The following is an 18,374-nucleotide window of genomic DNA, read 5'->3' as shown; positions in this document are numbered from 1 at the left end:
GTCACAAAGAGCGACATTATCTGATCACGAGATTCCAAGAAGAAAGAAAGACCTTGTGCTAACCGGAAACCCTTGAAGTTCCCTTGTCACTAGCCTGTAAAGTAATTTTACAGAGCAAAGCTAGGTGCTTTGAGACTGTACCTACCAGAATTCCCTCTCCTGTGTGCATCACTGTCATCCCTCTTACTGCATCCCTCAACCTCATGTTTTGTTATTATTACTGAAGTGGGTGGAATATCTTCTTAGCTTGCACAGAAACACTGTTTAAAGCAGCTTGTGTAAACTCAAGAAATGTCCTTAAATGTGTTATTTGACCATGTGTAAACATCCCTTACTAGGCTCCCCTGCTTAAAGGTGCTTAAAGTAATTTATCATTAGTGAGAATGTAGTAAAAATTTAATATGATAAACATATTATTATTTAATAATAATAATAATAATAATCATCATCATCATCATCATCATCATCATCATCATCATTAGATGATGATAATATACAATATCCATAACATTGACTTTCCTGGTGTTGGGATATACTGTAATGGTTTTTGGCTAGAGACAGCAGACAGGTTAGCTTAGCTTATCATAAGGACAGGAAACAGGGGCAATAGTTTGTCTCTGTTAAGTAAATGTAACAAAATACACCTAAATCCCACACAAACTGTATAAGCATTGTGGTCACTGTTTTTTGTGCAATGCAAACAAAGCAATAGCTATTCATTTCCTCTACTAGTCGTTACGCTGAGCTAAGGAAACAAATTCAAGGTGTCTTCAAGGTCTCCAAAGCCAAACCCTTAATTATGTGCATTAAACAGAGTAGTAGCTTCACTCGCTGAGTACATCTATTAAGTTGTAAACATGCACCGGCGGTAGGGTAATGCAATCTTGCACTGTGTCCTGGAAGAACACGGCTGGTGCACATATAGCCTAATGATGAGTGATTATATTCCTCACAGTGAGTAACAAAGCACAGAGCACACAGGGACAACATGGAGCTTTTAATGCACTCACATATAAAAACATGATTGTTACTGACTTCCATAAGGTCTCTGTCATGATGGCAAGTTATAATAAATGGTTGCCCCTAAAACCACCCTCCATATCTTTCAGTAATGGTTTACTGTGTCCCCTGTATTCATTTTGCTGTTAAAACCCAAGTAGCCAACGGGCTATGAAATGAATCCTCTCTCATATATAGTATAGTAGCACTGATATTAAGAAGAAATATTATCTGAGCCTGGTTTTTGCTTTCCCCACCAAATAAATGACAAGGTAATAGGCAAGCCAGAATCATTTAATTAATCCCTTGCTAGCAGCAGATGGGTGTGAGCTTAGTGGCTCCTAGTGAGAGCTAATGTATTTTTGCACTCAATGTAATGATGGTCATGATGGTGTCTGAGGGCTCTGGAGTCTGAGGACTGATGTAGGGAGAGAGGCAGAAAATCGAAAGTAGCATTAGGTCAGGGGTTTGTGTGGCCTTCTAACTCAAAGTATACAGTATCAAAGAGAGTGCAGACAGCCTTGTGAAACATGTATAGAAAACACCTGGGTGAGGTATGATTTTATTGTTTTCATCACATAAATGATATTAAGAATTAAAAGGTCATGGGAAAAAATACTATTTTGATACATGGAGCCCAAAGATATTAGGACTTTTACAATGTAGACACGGTTTAAATAATTTCATTTGAATCTGTTTAAAAATGAGTAACATTAAGTACAAGTCAGGAAAGGCAGGTTATTAATGCTAATCCTTACAGTAGTTCAAACAAGACCTGAATAGTGCTGGCCAAGTTTTATTTCATATAATACTCCTCAAGTGTATTTACAGGAAATAATGTGTTCCACTAATATTTTTGTACGAGACTGTAATATACTAATACATATGCTGTTGTACCAGCTACCAAAAATCACAAACACTATCATGTGGCAATGTGCATCGGAAATAATGAACATTTTTCTTACCTTTTTTAGACCAACAGAAATTTGAAAGTTGGAAGTTGGGGTGGATAGATGGGCCAACAAAGCACAGGATTCTTCCAAAGGAAAGTCGTTATTAAGTCCAGTGTGAAACTACTTCTGTTGCTATTGTTGTAACCATTTTCATGTGAAACGTGAAGTGATGTTAAGGAAGCAATGATTTTTAAGGGGAACCACAGCTTTTTATTAGCCATGTTTACTTAGTGCTTAAAAAAACCTGATATTTTTGTTTTTCAAATGTTTGCACATTTGAAATTCAGCCTTTTTAACTGTTCGTGGCTAAAAATAGTTTAACACCAGCTGCCATTTTTGTGTCATCTTGAGAGATAGCCAATTTTGTGCCTGGCACTAAAAGGGTGCAATTTTATCAGCCCGCCTCCCTTTGTCGGGCTCCTTGTTCTCCTGTAGGTCATATAGGAGGGTAGGGGACAAACAACCTGTCCACCTTACTCCTAGCCCATGAGATTCCTTGCATGAATTATGGGCATGATTTGTGTTTCTTTGACCAAGTCTGGGAGAGAAGTAGCCACATACTGTACTAAGGACCCTTTTGCTAAATTAAAAATGTAGGACTCCAGTCTGTTACACCTTAGAGGGGACACTACGTCTATACCTCTGCCACGTACTAACATTAGCAAGGAATGGAAGAACAACTTGAAAAGGTGGCCATGAATAATGAATAACTACTTTATTGCTACAGATGGTGAAGTTATTAACAAAATGAAAAGCACTGACACCAATACTTTTACAAATAAATAAATGTTGAGAATGCCAAAACCTTAAAAAAAAGAAAAAGTCTCGTCAACAAATGTAGTATTAGCTCACAGACGTGCTCCAATCCATGTGCTCCAATTTCTGAAACTGTTATTCAAGTATGAGATCTATGTAGCTTGTAATGTTACAGCTAAGAACAGTGTAGCTTCATAAGGACATTTCAGATGCTAATTTTGTTAGCAGTCATGCTATCCACAATAAGTCTTTAATGCACAAGAAAGTTTTAACTAGGTTACTATAACTTCCGGTTCACAGTGGAACCCATAATCATTTTTAAAGTAGCCTCAGGAATAAGGTGGATCGGAGTACAGACTTGAGAACAGGTTGATTACAAAACTGGCAAGATGCAATTATTTATATATTATTTTTAATGCAGCAATATCTTACAAGGCTTAAGCGGAGATTACAAGACAGTTATTGCTACTACTTTTAGCTATGTAAACAGGAAATATAGGGTCATCATAAAAAGGGCACATTCTCCTTATTTTCATCACAAAAAACAATTAACTGTCTACTGTACCTTATGAAAATGTAAAATGCATCCTTCAGGATAGTGACTTATGAAAAACGCAACATCAATGCAGGACCTCAGTGCAATACAAGTACAAAACCTGATGTGAAACCAAAAGAAGCAAGACTGCCGACTTCCGTAGTGTTCCAATAGGCTTAACTACAACCATGAAGTGTATTGTGGTTGTACATGTAAACCCATGCTGTTTACATGTGCCCATGAAGCAGATCCCCATTTTCGAGCACACAAATACATTCATATGATTTTTGAAAGATGTACTTTGGGGGATCACTGGCATTAAAGTACCAACAAAACTACTTGGAATGTGGAATAATATGGAATGTTCTTAGAAATTAAAGATTTCAAATTCAAAATATCAAATATAGACAAGGACAATATTAGAAAGTAAGAAAATAATATTGCATGTTACAATGAAAGGTTGATTAGCACACCACAGGACAGCATGCTCCGCAACATTTTGCGACACACTCACTACTGAATTAAAAAATAATCATTCCCTGTTATCTAGGCTCACTTCAGTGCTGGTGAAGTGAAATTAAAAGCCACAGGAGGCATGTACGGGGACCAAATGTGACAATTACACACACTTGAGGGACAGACTGTATTAGCTTAGTGGATACTCACTGAGAATTATCTATCACCCATCCTCCAAATTCCCTCTGAACGTTACCAGGGTTACAGCAGCCCTGAAATTTTCACATGCACTCCTTCAGTTTCCAATATGTACCAGTGAGGCTTTCTTCTGCGTAAATGGAGGAGGAATTCGTTTTATAGCACAGACTTTAACATTATCGTTACATAAAAAGAGATTATAGAATTAAATGCAAATATTAACATTTGGCTAAAGGAAATTAACATTACTTAGACTTATCAGAAAGGCATCACACAGTGGAATAAAGTCGTTTATTCATCCCACATCACCTTACCAAAAGTGGTCGATTAGGTGGCTTAGATTCCACGCCTGGTTTGCTACCCACATCAAATTTTTAATAGGTGAAATCAGTCTAGCCCCAAGATCTCTAAGCATTTAGAGATTGATGATCCTGCTCCTCCATCTTGTTCTAGAGTAGATCTCCATCCATGTCCTCTTAGGCAACTGTCATATCACAAAAACTGCTAAAAAATGACTACAACCAGAAATGGTCCATAACAGTGGCAAAACTTTACATCTGGAGCAAAAGTAAGAAGCGGTGGGTCTTAGTGCCATAGTGTTTCCCCCAGCACTATGAGTTTAAAAGAAGTTAGGTCTCAAACTAAACATCACTGATAAGCTCAACAGCCACCATGGAGTCTGAAGAGTTCTGTATGTGGGTTGGCATAGGAACCCTTCTAGATCCACAGGGACTCAGCTGGGTTAGAAAACATACTGGATCAAAGACATGAGCAGTTACAAGAGGCAGAGAGGCATGTGGAATTCCTTCAGGCCTCTGCAAAGGCTCATTTAATCTCTCTATACCTCCCTGTCCTCAGCAGCTGTTGGTGACAGAGGGTTTTAAGACACCATGGGCTGAGACCCAAGATTACAATGAAACAAGGAGGAAAAGATGAGGGGGATGAAGGCGGGGGCGATTTTTACATCACAAAAATGGAACATGGTAAAGCTGAAGCCCCGAGCACCAGGTCGCTTGGTGGAGGTGCAACATGGGTGTGCAGTGTCTTTAAACAGTAGAATTGAGTGAAGAAGAGAATGTCTGCATCTTTTAGCAAAATCTAGGATAAACTGAAACCTTTTTAGAGGTTTTTCTTTGCTTTGCAATGGGTACAGCTCAGAATATTTATATCATATTCTGTCCCAGCTGAACAGCTGTGTGCAGACTGCAAACCCACTGGAAAAAGTTACAAAAGGGCGAGGCATGCAAGAAGATGGCCTCGTATAGAATTAATGTCAAATTGTACTTGGATATTTGCATGGTCACCATTAGTTAATTGATCTGCAGATATATAATGTACAATCTAAATCCCACTGGTGCAACCACTGTTGCTTACTCGTGACCTGTGTCATATAGACAGAGACAAAACAACAGATTACCATACACCATTATACTTTACATTATACTAACAGATTATTTGAGGCCATTTCATGCGGTGACCATTCTTGCCTGAAACATTTTACCGAAAGGATTCTGACCCAGATCTCACAGTGCAGTGCAGTACTCTGGCTGCTAAAACAGCTAGAATTGTGTAATTAAGGTCATATTCCTTGCCGTGAAGTTTCAATATTTTGAGATTCTTTTTGCATATTAAACAGTGCTAGCAGAGCAACATCTAGGGGTTTGATAGTGGTGAGGTGAATTGTATGTTTGTGCCCGAAGTGGGTAAGATCCCAGCATATGTGGTAGGATTATTACATTGAGGCTCTGGAGCTTTAATGCAGTCCCAAGGTCAAAAACGGGGTGCATTCACATGAGAATGAAATTTCTTCTTTTTGTTTGAATCTCTGTTCTTAGCAAAGTTTTAAAAAGGTCAGAAATGTAGATCTTAAGATTAAGATTAAGGTTAAGATAACTGTTCATTAAAAGAGAAAATTTGAAAAGTGGACAAAACTTTTTAAGAAAAGCCTAATTAATTCTTTTGTCATACTTTTTTAAAATCACTTTCTTAAAGACAGCTTTGGCTGGCAAGTGTCATGCAAATCTACAACATAATGAAAATCATTGATTACACTTCAACAAAGAAAACTACTTGAGACATCTGAGAATAGTCAAACGCACAAAATAATGTAATGGAAACATTGCGTAAGTAATTCTTATTCACTGCAAAGAAATAAGACTTATTTTTATATTAATCACCATATCTTTCTGGAGAACTTTGAAATTCCCAAAGAGTGGTAATTAAATTTCTGACTGTGTGTTTGAAAAGCAAACCTTGACTCATTCATGAAGGAAAAGCTAAAAAGACATTTAAATCAGATCCACAGAAAATGAGGCGGCTTTTATAACTTATGACAAAGTTTTGGGAGGGTGATTGAAGTTTTAAAAAAATAAGCAAAGCTGTCTTATTATAGCCTCAAATCAAACCAGCCTCCCTGATTAAATCACCTTTCCTTTTACTCCCAGAATTCAAAGCCAACTGCAGTTTATGGAGCAGAGTGACTTTCTGTATGGTAGTGTAACAAACTGTAAAGGCAATTACAACCATATAAAGTTGCTATGGATAATGTGTTCTCAAAACATCTGCAGACATTACACTGTTAATTTTCATTTAACTATTTCATTTGCCTCTGTGAAAAATGGAGGTCAAATATTCTCCTTTTACCAGTCTTATGGTCCCATAAGTACTATTATGATTATTTGCGTATTTTCAGATACCTGTTATCAGAAAAATCTTGTGTGCCTTACACCACATATCATTCCTATTTTAATCAATCTTAAAACATGCAAAGTGAGAGAGATCTCATTAAAGCCAGTAAATATGAGTAAAGGCATTACACAATATGTAGTTCTTTATATGTTATAAAAGCTAAACCTTCATCATCCAATCTATGGTAGTTTCAGCACGGATTGCATGATGAAATGATTTGGAACAGATTTTTGCTTAGTTCTCATAATGTTAAAAGCAAATATGGAGATAAGCTATCAGGCTCATGATGTGATAAGAACCTTGAAGACATTGAGAAAGAGAGAAGACGTTTTAGTGAATTCAGTCAGAGCCAGCACACATAGTGATGTCCTATCATATTCTGAGAAGTGGACCTTGGCCATACAGAACGTCAGAGTATGGCAATGCGCATTCAGAAATAAATCAACACACACAATCCTTGAACAAATCCCATTACATCCTTCACTGAGACAAATACATTGGTCTAACTGGCTCCCTGCAGGAGATGGCTTTGTCCTCTGCCATGCAATGCCAGCAACACCAAGACATCATTCACTTTCATAACCCCCTGCAACCATCCTTTCCTCATACCCTGCCTGTCATTCCTTCAGCTCTTATCTCAATACCTTGCTTTACTCGCTGTACTAGAATTGATGGTGCCAGCATCTGTTCAAAGTGATCAGTAATGAAGAAGGGGAATGGGATGTTGGGAGTATTTGATATCAGCATGTAAACTTTTTTTGATACAGCCTATAAAGAAATTGAGAATAGTGTTATTCTATATAACACCATTAAATTATAAAAGTTGCATTAAAGGGGCACTACATCTAGGTGAAATGTTGGGGTTTTATTTTTTTTCAGCTTAAAAGTTTTGCTTGGTTCTGGCCCACAAAAAACTGACCTAATTCTGGGGACTAATACGTATGTGGTGAGAACTAGAATGAAGGACATTAAAGAAGCTAAGTAATTGTTAAGATGTGGGAACATGCGTTTGGCTAAATCAAATTCCAGAAAGGGAAAAACCATGATCTTTCCTACTCATTCATGAAATATAAGACTACTAAAGGGGATTTCTTGCTCAGACCTCTCAAAAAATAACTGACTGCTGACTGTTCTTGCACACAAACACACTACCTAACAAAGCATGCTCTAAATGGTTAATTCAGTGCAAGTTCCAGTAATGACAAGTGTTCTCTTACATTTTCCCGTCTTACATGTTCCCACATTTCCTTTATCCCTTACTCCCTATGAACATGTAGTAGCTTTATGTTGGCTCTGTACTTCTAGCTTGGAGCTGCAGTGTGAACATTCATAACCTATCCAAGAGCACCCATGGGTCTGCATCATAATCAAAAAACACAGCCACATGGAAGAGGAGGCTGTATGTAAGAACAGCTCAATTCTGGGTCTGATTTCCACACAGGTATGGAGGAGATGCACATTTGTTTTAAACAAATCAATCAACATCATTTCACGCCATGGCACTGCCTCTAGGCTGCCATGATGCTCTGTGGTAGTGCTGCTCCAGGATGGGTTCAGTGAACCTGCTGAAGAGCAGAAGTAATGCAAGATACAAGAGACTAAGATATTAACATATACAATGATGACAAGTTACCACAGCAATGGTAAGTAGTATATTGGTCAATATACTTGACTAAGGGTACAGTGTGGCAAAAACCATACTACAAGCTTTTTTCCATCCATATTATTTGCAATTAAATTCAAGCCATTCATGTGGATCCCAATAATGGCTCAGCATGATTTTTTTCCTATAGTCCCATATAGACTAGAGTACATCTAGTCCCATGGCTTAAGAAACCTCAAACACAATGCACCATTGCTCGATACAATGCAAAGCTCTGCAGCAGCCAGAATTGATTTCATTACAACCACGACACTGGGTGTTACAGAGACCCTTATTTGCAGTGCTCCCCCATGGTAGATGGAACTCTGCATCTGAAAAACCTACCCTATAATAAGACAGAGAGATGGGAAGCATGGTGTATTAATGATGCAACACCCAAAAAAAGCATTTAAGAAAAATTACCAGTGAAGCTGTCAAAAAAAATAAAAACGAGTAATTTCCAATCAACAAAATTCCTTATCAGGGGATTGTATACAGTTGCTTTCCACGCTTTAGCTATTGCTGTCATAGACCTAGAAGAATATCTCACTGTAGGAGGCAGGAAAGACAGCTTGCATCCACCAGCACGCAGTCCCAGCTGGGCAAAGCTCCTGGCTTTCACCCTCTACACAAGACCACTGCAGTGTGAGCCCTGCACATCAAAAATCCTCCCACACATAAAGCCGGGCATTGATGATTACGCTGGCATCTTCTCCACCACATTCATGTTCTGACAGTGTCCCTTTATATTTGCTGCCAGCTCTTAAGTAGGGGAGAAAAACATTTTCCTGTCTTTATTTGACAGGCTCTTCATGAGGCCATCTCGCATGACCCCCTCCCCTCCCGCCATATAAATTAGATTTCATGCCGCTGCTTGGCCAGAGCGGCAAACAAGGAAATGGACATAAAGATTGTTTACGCTTTTCCCATATATAGAAGAGTTAAAATATTACTGGTTTCTGCATTTAATGCAAAATTACAATTCAGTTTTTGTTTAAAATGTCATGAGCAATTGTGCAAGCCAAAGAAAAAACTAAAGTCAGGACTTTTAGTTTTTTGGTTCTATCATTTTTCCCCTGAGCCTGGTTGCTTTCCTACTACTTAGAGGAAGGGGTCAACATTTTGGGAAAGCTGCTCATTCACTTTTTGCCAGGAGATCAGTGCGGAGGTCAACACCACTAAGACACAGTAAGCATAAACACATCTACCCTGACTGCGTGCAAAGAAAAGAGGGAGCAGTAACCCTCTTGAGTCATGTACTCACCAAACGTTGCCAGACAACCAGCAAAGATTATGTACCCAACCAAAAGATATTAAAAGACATAATACTCTATAAAAAAACAACTTTTAACACTTTGTTTATTTAAAGATATACAGAGCAATTGTATGTATGTATGTATTTTTACATGCAACATGTGACATGTACAGTAAGCTATGGTTAACCAGCTGGTGGCTGTATCATATTTAAGTGACACAAACAGTAAATAACCAGATATCCTAAAATTCCACAATGGTTCCTTTAGGTTAGCTATTTTTGCATTTCCCACAACAACCACAAATAAATGACTAGAATCTAGAAGACTCTCTGTTGCAGTGAGAAATGAACATTTTGTCAAAACAATAATCTTTATTTAAATGCCACCTTTCTGGCTCATTATAACCTGAGTATTATGTTACCTACAACTCATTTCAAAAAGACATTTCGTAAGATAGATTCCATTACTCCTTTGAAGGTATAATTGCTCAAAGTAGTATTTGTGCAATAATTTCTCAGTTAAATGCTCGAAACAGATTAACATATTCTCGCTTACCTTCCAAACCTCATTTACACCTCCTGCGAATGCCCAGGAAAACTAAATAGTTTATCTCAGCGCAGCAGGAGTGCAAACATCAATGCAGTCAGAGGAAAGCAAATCAGTATCTAAATCTCCAATGAGGCTCACACATATCTGCATACATTTTTTCTCACTCTCTAAAATAAAACTCTTGCTGACTGGTTTTCTCTGCCTTTCTAAGTGCAGTTTTGGGAATTCCATGTTATTAGTGGGCTGCATGTTGTACATTTTGCAGACTATGAAATTCATATTGTTCATCATTAAAGCTCATAAAATGTAACTATTGGAGAAAGTTAGGTGGCCTTCCATTTCCAATTAAATAAAACATTCTGATTGTTTTGTTAACAGAATGATTAAAGCTGATTTAGTTTGTTGATTTATTTCTTTACCTGATATATTGATGTCACTATCATATGTTTCCATTAGAGCCATAAGCTTCTCACACCACACACACTAGAAACAGCACAAGGGTGCTTTTAAGTTTTGTTTCCATTGGTGGGCTACTTTTCTTCTGATTCCAGTCTTTAATGTAGCCACACATACATGAGATGGGTATGTTTCTCATACTTACTCTGACAAAAAGCAAAGAAGTAGATTTCCTAAATTGCTGAGCCTTAACCTGTAATGTAAATAAGTGAAACTATAACAAAAACACAAATTATACATATTCTAATACTACTACTACTATAAATGAACTCACCTTAATCTTGATAGTATTACATCCAAACAGTTTTAAGGATACATGGGACAAAGTGAAGTTGTGTGTGATTGGTTCTAAATATGTAGTGTCAGACAGAACTAAAATGCCAGCTTGTTCTGCTAGACGGCCTTAAACACTAAAGTTTCTTTAATTTATGTGGTCCATTAAAAATATTTTTTTAAAAAGCATTTTAGGTTAAAAAAAAGTTATTTTTCTGTTCAACAGACATCAAGCCATACTCCCCAGTGGGCTGAGCCTTCCCTCAGTAGAACATTCAAGAGAACAGGGTTCCCACACTACATCTCTCTGCAGACAATCTATCATACCCATAATGATTAACTTCTTGTTGCTTATCTAGATCAAATGAAATCAGCAAGTTGCAGAGATGCAATCACCAAAATGGACACGTCCATTTTATGTGAACCAACTAAAGGAGGTAAATTACAGTGTTAAGGTGCTTTATCCTTGCTTGAACCCTCTAATGATATGCCAGCTTCACTTTACTCCTTTACGCTCCAGTGCAAACACCAGAGAAGAGCAAAGCCACTAATTATAAACAAGGGTAACAGCATAATTATTATTAGTCTCAGATATGTCAAAGTGTGGCACCAATGAAGAAAATGCCCTGAAGGGTCATTAGTATGGTTGATCAATGGTAAGATCTCAATATCCTTGGCATGCCATGCCTTACAAATTTAATCATTCATTGAATTTCATATCAATGTGAAGTAGCATCCTGCTTACTGACAACAACAAACAAATAGTATTGATTCCATAGACGAGGCAGTCAAATAGGGAGAAAATATGGTCATCCTGTCATCTGAAGGATGACAATGGAAGACAATATTTCCCTACTCGCAAAATTTTCTGTGTTCTGCTGTTTACCCATTTTACGTTTGCAGCTTGGGCTCATCTATGCTACAATGTTTACGCTGCTCAGGACAGCTACAGTGATTACAATTAAGCAGCTCTTATCCCTGGACATAATCAAGGCAGGCCAGAATGTAGATGGTGGGGTTAATCCTCCTGTGACACACAGACCTAACTCCGCGAGTAAAGCAGGAAAGAAAGGTGGAAGGTGGCATTGGGGTGGGGGCTGTATAGTGGATAGAGAGAATAGATAAGCATATGAGCAGATAGATGTATCTTTTTTGTGTTTGTGTGTGTGTTTTATTTAAATGTTAATGTTGTGAGGAAATTTGTGAAAACATTTTGGCCAATGAACATAACTTCATTAAGACTTGGTTTAAGGTCAGGGTTGAGTTAGGTATAAGTTAGGATTAGGGTAGGGGTTAGGAAATGCACTGTGTCAATTAATGTCTTCACAAGTATAGTGAGACACGTGTGTGTGTGTGTGTGTGTGCATACAATAATGCACTCTACTAAAAGTATAGGTACCCACTAAAAATTCTGAAAGTAAGTAAGTGCATCATTTATATTGTACTTAAAGTATTAAACATAAAAGTACTTCACTATATTTTTTTCTGTCCTTTTCTGTGGACCAGTGCTGCTTCAGGTTTTGGGGGACGTTAACTAATTAATGGTGATGAGATAAATGATGGGTAAAAGATCTGATGCTTTTTCAGTTTTATTTCTAAACTACTCATATCGAGTGAGAAGTAAAGTTCAAGTTCAGGACGCCAAAGATTGAAATTACTGCATAGCAACTCACTTTTAGTAGTGATAATATGTGTAATAAGTCTTTTAATTAAGAACATGATAGGAGAAACTGACGCTATCTCTTTAGTGATTTGTTTTCATAGAAATGGAAAATTGGTTTATTATGAAATGTGTGAAGTGATGTGATTGTAACATGTAACAATACTTTGATTAGAAATCTAGTGGAGTAAAAGTATAGATATTTTTTTTTAGATGTAGTGAAGTAAAAGTCAAAGTATCCAACATTAAATCTACTTAATTAAAGTATAGAATTGCGACAAATGTACTTAAGTACACTAACAAAGTACTTATACTTTTCACTACTGCAGTGCATTATGTTATGACGCAGAGCCCATGACACAGGGAGGGCCAAAGAAACGGAAGTGGAATATGAGCGACTCAGCATGTTACAAGGCAGAGGCCGGATGATGTTCTAATAATAATGCCACCCGAGGTCCTGGGAAGTGGGTAGGGAGATGATGGCACGAAAATCTGATTTAAAACCAATTTTGACACAAGCATCATTGTGTGGCTGACAGTAGAGAACTGCCTGTGCTGACCCTGGCATTTAAGGACACAACATAGCATCAGACTGAGAAAAAATGAAACCTACAGCGAATGTGACTCATAATAATGGCTGTAGACTGAAAATATCTCTGTTGGTATAAAGACAGCTGTGATGACACTAAAGAAGAATTCTTCACTCTTTATCACACTCAGATACACACGACAAATGTATCAACTGTACTGTAATCTTTATAAGAAAGAAAATACAGTTGGTCCTATCACACGACATTGCACACTACAATTCAAAATCTAGTCTCAGACATTTATATCAATATTACAACGGCGAAGCTTTCACTTAAACCCAATCTCACTCAGCAGGAAAAATAAAATTTGAGCTTGGAGTTCAAATAAAAGGGAAGTTATAAAAATAAAGACGGGACGAAAACATCACATTACAATAAAGGCTGCATTTTATAAGAAAAAGACTTAATTCAAATAAGCATTTCATCTTGTGGTTTACCCTAATTTCTTTCCACTAGGTCATCAGAAAAAAAGTAAATACTAAAAGTCTAAAACATATTTTGTATTAATTCCTAAAATAAAGCCACACTGGCTAACTGTTATAAAACGTCTAAATTTAAGCCCTTGACAGAAGTAATCGATACAATGCTAGCAAAGTTTTGTAGTCACTGTGTGTTGCCTCAGCCCGGACAAAGACATGAGTTATAACCTTTGCAGGATGGGCAATGTAAAACAGGTGCCAAAACAACAGAGCAGTGCCAAGATGGGTGTTTGAGGCACTGGAGAGTGGGAAGGCCGGAGAGGTTGGAGGTGCATGTTAATCACATTAGAAGCAGGAGGCAGGGTGCTGCAGGTGTCTGTCCCACAAAGGACCATTCACTCGGGGTCTGGACTGGTTTTTCCCTGACCAGTAGCTATTACAGCCTGCTTCAGTCAGTGCAAAGCAGCCTCAAAACACAGCTCATGCATGAATCAGTACAGCAAAATAACTCTGAATAAAGTAAATGCATGAAAATATGCCTGTAAACCACTTGTAATAATTAATGTGCACTCTGGTAGTTCTGCTGATTATTAACACTCTAGATGAATCAGTCAAGAAATACTGCATTCATTTTGCACACAACTACCACCTTATATATTAGGCATTTAAGACTGTAATGTAATGGTTTGTGCTCTAAATGACCTGACAACACATCACTTGTATAATACTTGTGCTGCCCTATAATTCCCGTACAAACTAAGTAATGAAATACCTTTGATGAGGTCAGTATAGTTTCAAAATGATTAACTTAACATAAGCTTACAATGCAGAGCATAGCTAATATTTTATTTACATTATATTCAAAGCGTATTTTCAACAGGTCATTTATTCTAACCTATAATTAGACAGCGTACAGGTTCAAAACATAAACATCTTAATTGGATTGAAACTATCAGATTTGCTTTTTTAAGTTTAGCAGCTGTGTTATATGTAGACTTTGTAGCTGAAAGCCCCCACATATTATGATTCACCTACACCTGTGTTCAATTATGCCTGATTAGACCTCAAATGAGCATTGTGTGGGCATGTTCAGACTGAGATTGACTGGCATTGCTCTGTCAGCAATTAATAATAAAGCTGAAATAAAAGTTTCCTTCTAGATTTTTTAACCTTAAATGTTTATGCAGATGTAATGGTACTAATTCATAAAGTTTTTTTAATGAATTAATTTGTTGATGTAAAATAGCTCATTGGTTTTTCACAAATTCAGACAATAGAAATATTGAATAGAAAATATTTGATAGAAAAAGTTTAATAATAGGGATGGGGTCCTGACAGGTGAAGTCAATAAAACGTTCTCCTGCTGCTTTTGTTGGAGAACATCATAAGGTGATAAAATTGCCACTGAAGGACAAGTAACAAATAGTTGGAAATAAAACAGCCCTGGCTAGAGACCCCCGTGCCCATACCTACACAACAGTTGTTTAAGAAAGCAGCAAGAAAAATGTAAATGCAAGAGTTTTCTAATACGTCTTAACATCCACCCTAAGGAGACTAAAATGATGAACTCTCACAGCCTGGAAATGTTAAATCCCTGAAAGTTTTTGCCTTGAATACCTTACTGCAATACATTGCAACTGCTATTGCAGTGTATTGCAAAACCAATTAATGCATGCAGAGCTTTTTTTCTCTAGTTTCTCTAGTTTCTGCTTTTCCATGCCGTGCAGTACAGACTTCTGATGTAAATAACAATAATACTGGGTAGTGGCTGTTTTGTCACAGAAATTATAGCCTTCAGTCTAGATAATTGTGAAAAAACAAACTCATTAATTATAAAATAGAAGACCTTTATGGCCTTAAAACTATCTACCTAAGGTGGGATGGATGAATGGATGGATGGAGTAAAAGTAGGATATTCAAGCAATGGGATCTAATCTGATCTAGTCCTTGTAGACTAGAGACAAAGACCAGCTTAAATATTTATGCCCAAATTGTTAACGGTGGCAGGGCTGACAGTAATACTATATCTTCTTCAGGCATCTAACTTCCTAATACAATTGTGCATTAGACCATGAACAGAGGTAGAAAGGTGCCATATAAGTGCAGACCATTTGCCATTTAATTGCTCTCGAGATTATAGCTGACCTGTGGTCTTGTCAAGTTGATTTGAAAAATAACATTTTAACCTTCAAGATATTCACATTTACATTTAGTCATTTGGCAGACGATTTTATCGAAAGTGACTTACAAGCGAGAAACGCACTCTGGGGGCAACCTGGAGTTCTGTGCATTGCCCAAGGACATTTCAGCACGTGGACCAGACTGGAGGTCTTGAAGGATCGAAATGTCAAACCTTTAATCTGTGATATAATAATTAATTACACAAAGCAAAAAAACAAGGTCAATTTTAAAGCCAGACAGAGTCAAATCTAATGATGTATTTTTTCTCCTTCTTTTAGTTAGTTATTAAGCATTTGGCCAGCTACAATCCAGAAGAAAAAATATATAATATAGACAACTATGTTTTGTTGGTTATTAAATAACCTACTAAATGGTGATCATGGTAGTGCATGCTAACAAGTGAGCTTGTTTACCCCAGGAAACACAGAATATATAATAGAGCAGACAAAAAACTAATACTTTACCAGCATACACAAAATGTGAAACAAATTAAAATGGATTCTGAACATTCATGGGAAAGCATCTTGTTTACACCGTTACCAAGCTATTTTTCAGTTGTCAACACACACGATTTGCTTGTCCTGTCCAGATACTGCATATATATATTGTGTCTTTTGAATAAGCTGCACGTCCTGATTGCCAATGAGCCAAAATATACTATGTATAAGTGAGGATGTCCTGACATTTAATTATATGAGGAAACCTTTGAAAAAATGCCAGATATGTGCCTATTTACACCTACTGGCATAATCTTTGATGAGAGCTGCAACAGTGTAATGACAAATGCAGGCATCTTTTCTGTAATGACTTAATTTGAAATATGCTGTTCCACGCTGACACTCTGAGCAATGTATCATGTACTGCATTTACATGTAGCAATATGCATTAAACAAGATTCTGCAAACTAGTTAAATAAACATCCAAAGCACTTATCAAAGAAAAGGAGAAATGTGGATTTAATGTTGGATTGTATATCTTATTCAGTCTAACCATTCCTGACATGCATCAAAAACCTAAATTATATTTGAGACACTGGTTTATTACTTAAAAAAGTGACTATGCTGAGATCATCTTTGACCAAACTGGCTGACCAAATGTTGTCTGGCCTCAGTTGTCTCTACCTCTTTTCAGATGTTCCCTAGCTTTACGTTCAATGCTTCATAACACAGTCCACACACAATTACACAATTGAGGACTTAACAAGTCCAGCACCTTCAATACACAGACCTCATTTGCCCCACCCACTGTAGGCACCAAGCAAATTAAACACTAATATTCAGACTAATATATCAATATGCTCATAAGTTTTGTTAAATCTGCAAATCACACACGGACTCTTTAAATTGCACTGCTGGGTTATAGTTTTAACTATCACAAATGTAAACTATGCTAAATTTAAATTCACTCTAGAAGCTTCTATAACAGTTGAGGACAGTGGCTTTCTACGGTGCACACTTAATAATATGCTGAGGCCATTAATGGAAGCTCGGTATGAAAACGCTGACCGGGACCAGTCAAAGTGTGCTGCTGATCTTAATTTGAGGCTTCTCCAAGGTCCTGAGCTCAGGTCGATGTTCAGAAGCGTTCAGTCATCCTGACGGATACTCACATGGGACGTGAATACGGCGCTATTAATGCAACAATACTATCAATCCAGCAACTGACAGCCGCCCCCTTCTCCAAATAAGGTAATCAGAGGAGAGCAACCGGAAAACTCTCCATGGTAACACAGTCACAAACAGGAGGGACAAAACAAAAGACTAGTAAGGATGAGATGATTGACAGCTGGTTGCGGCTCGCGCTCGCTGCTCTCGACCTGCATCCATTAGCGAATCCAAACACGTATTTATTAACGTGGTGCGCAGTAAAGCATTTGGCAGTGCACAAATTCATTTCTTCAACATAGAGCGACTGTTACACAGAAGCGTGATCGCTGCATTAACGCTAATCAATAGGCTATCCCTCCTCAAAGCACCTGCTCACTCATCTAGAAAGACGACGGTTAATTTTTTTATTTTATTTCCAATGTCCATTTACAATATGGACAACATTATTATTACACTATTACCACACCGTCCTCCTCGTCCTCCTCCTCGCGAGTTGTATTAGCACAGACCAAAACTTGGCGTGGCGAGATAATAACAATACGCGTGTGCGCGAAAAAAAGCAAAGAATTGTTGTTTTTACCTCAGTTACTCGTGTTCATCCTTGTTCTTTAAAACGAAGAGACTCTCCGGTGATGAACAGTAGTCCGAGCTTCGGCTCAATATCGTGCAACTTGCTTGCTGCAGCAATACTATTGTTAAAACCTTCCTAAAATCAAACCGTAGTTGTCAGCTTGCTGCTCGCGCGTCCCCCTTAATCTTGGTCACGTGCCACACGCAAAGAACCGAAGTAGCCCGACGGAAAAGTTCCTCCCTGTGTTTAAAGCGACTATCGTTAGTAATGACCGATTAGTGACTGCGGCGTTGTGCTGTAGCTATGAAAGGCAGAGAAGCCTGTATCCACCTCATCTACAACACTACTGATACTGTCGAACAGAGAAGTGTCTCCGCCCCATTACCACTGGCACAGAATTGGAAGAAAATTGGAATGGTGTTTTTTTTAAATATTAAGTAATTAACTGTCTTTATTTTATTTTTTCATTATTCATTGCTACAACCAAACTGTTGTCGTATGCCACAAAACGTATGAAGTTAATCAATGCTATGGTTCAGCTATGAGTTTTATTTTATAATATAATGTATTGTATAAAATTATTAG

At 37.6% G+C, this 18,374-nt stretch overlaps 1 protein-coding gene across 17 annotated transcripts in view; it reads right to left on the bottom strand.

The window, feature by feature from the left end:
• The window catches only part of arvcfb (ARVCF delta catenin family member b), a 202,531-nt gene extending 184,409 nt beyond the window's left edge, over positions 1 to 18,122 (bottom strand). For 6 of the 17 annotated variants that reach the window (XM_067520512.1, XM_067520518.1, XM_067520517.1 and 3 more), the window contains exon 1: positions 17,799 to 18,119. The gene's annotated coding sequence lies outside the window, so the exon portion shown is untranslated. Of the gene's footprint in view, positions 1 to 17,798 lie in introns of all 17 variants that reach the window. The other 11 variants (XM_067520507.1, XM_067520509.1, XM_067520513.1 and 8 more) reach the window with 5 other exon arrangements.
• Positions 18,123 to 18,374: the final 252 nt, after the last annotated feature.

Source organism: Channa argus, chromosome 11 (assembly GCF_033026475.1).
Source record: "Channa argus isolate prfri chromosome 11, Channa argus male v1.0, whole genome shotgun sequence".
NCBI lineage: Eukaryota > Metazoa > Chordata > Actinopteri > Anabantiformes > Channidae > Channa > Channa argus.
Note: the sequence above shows the minus strand (reverse complement) of the source record. Positions and strands in the feature narration are given on the sequence as shown.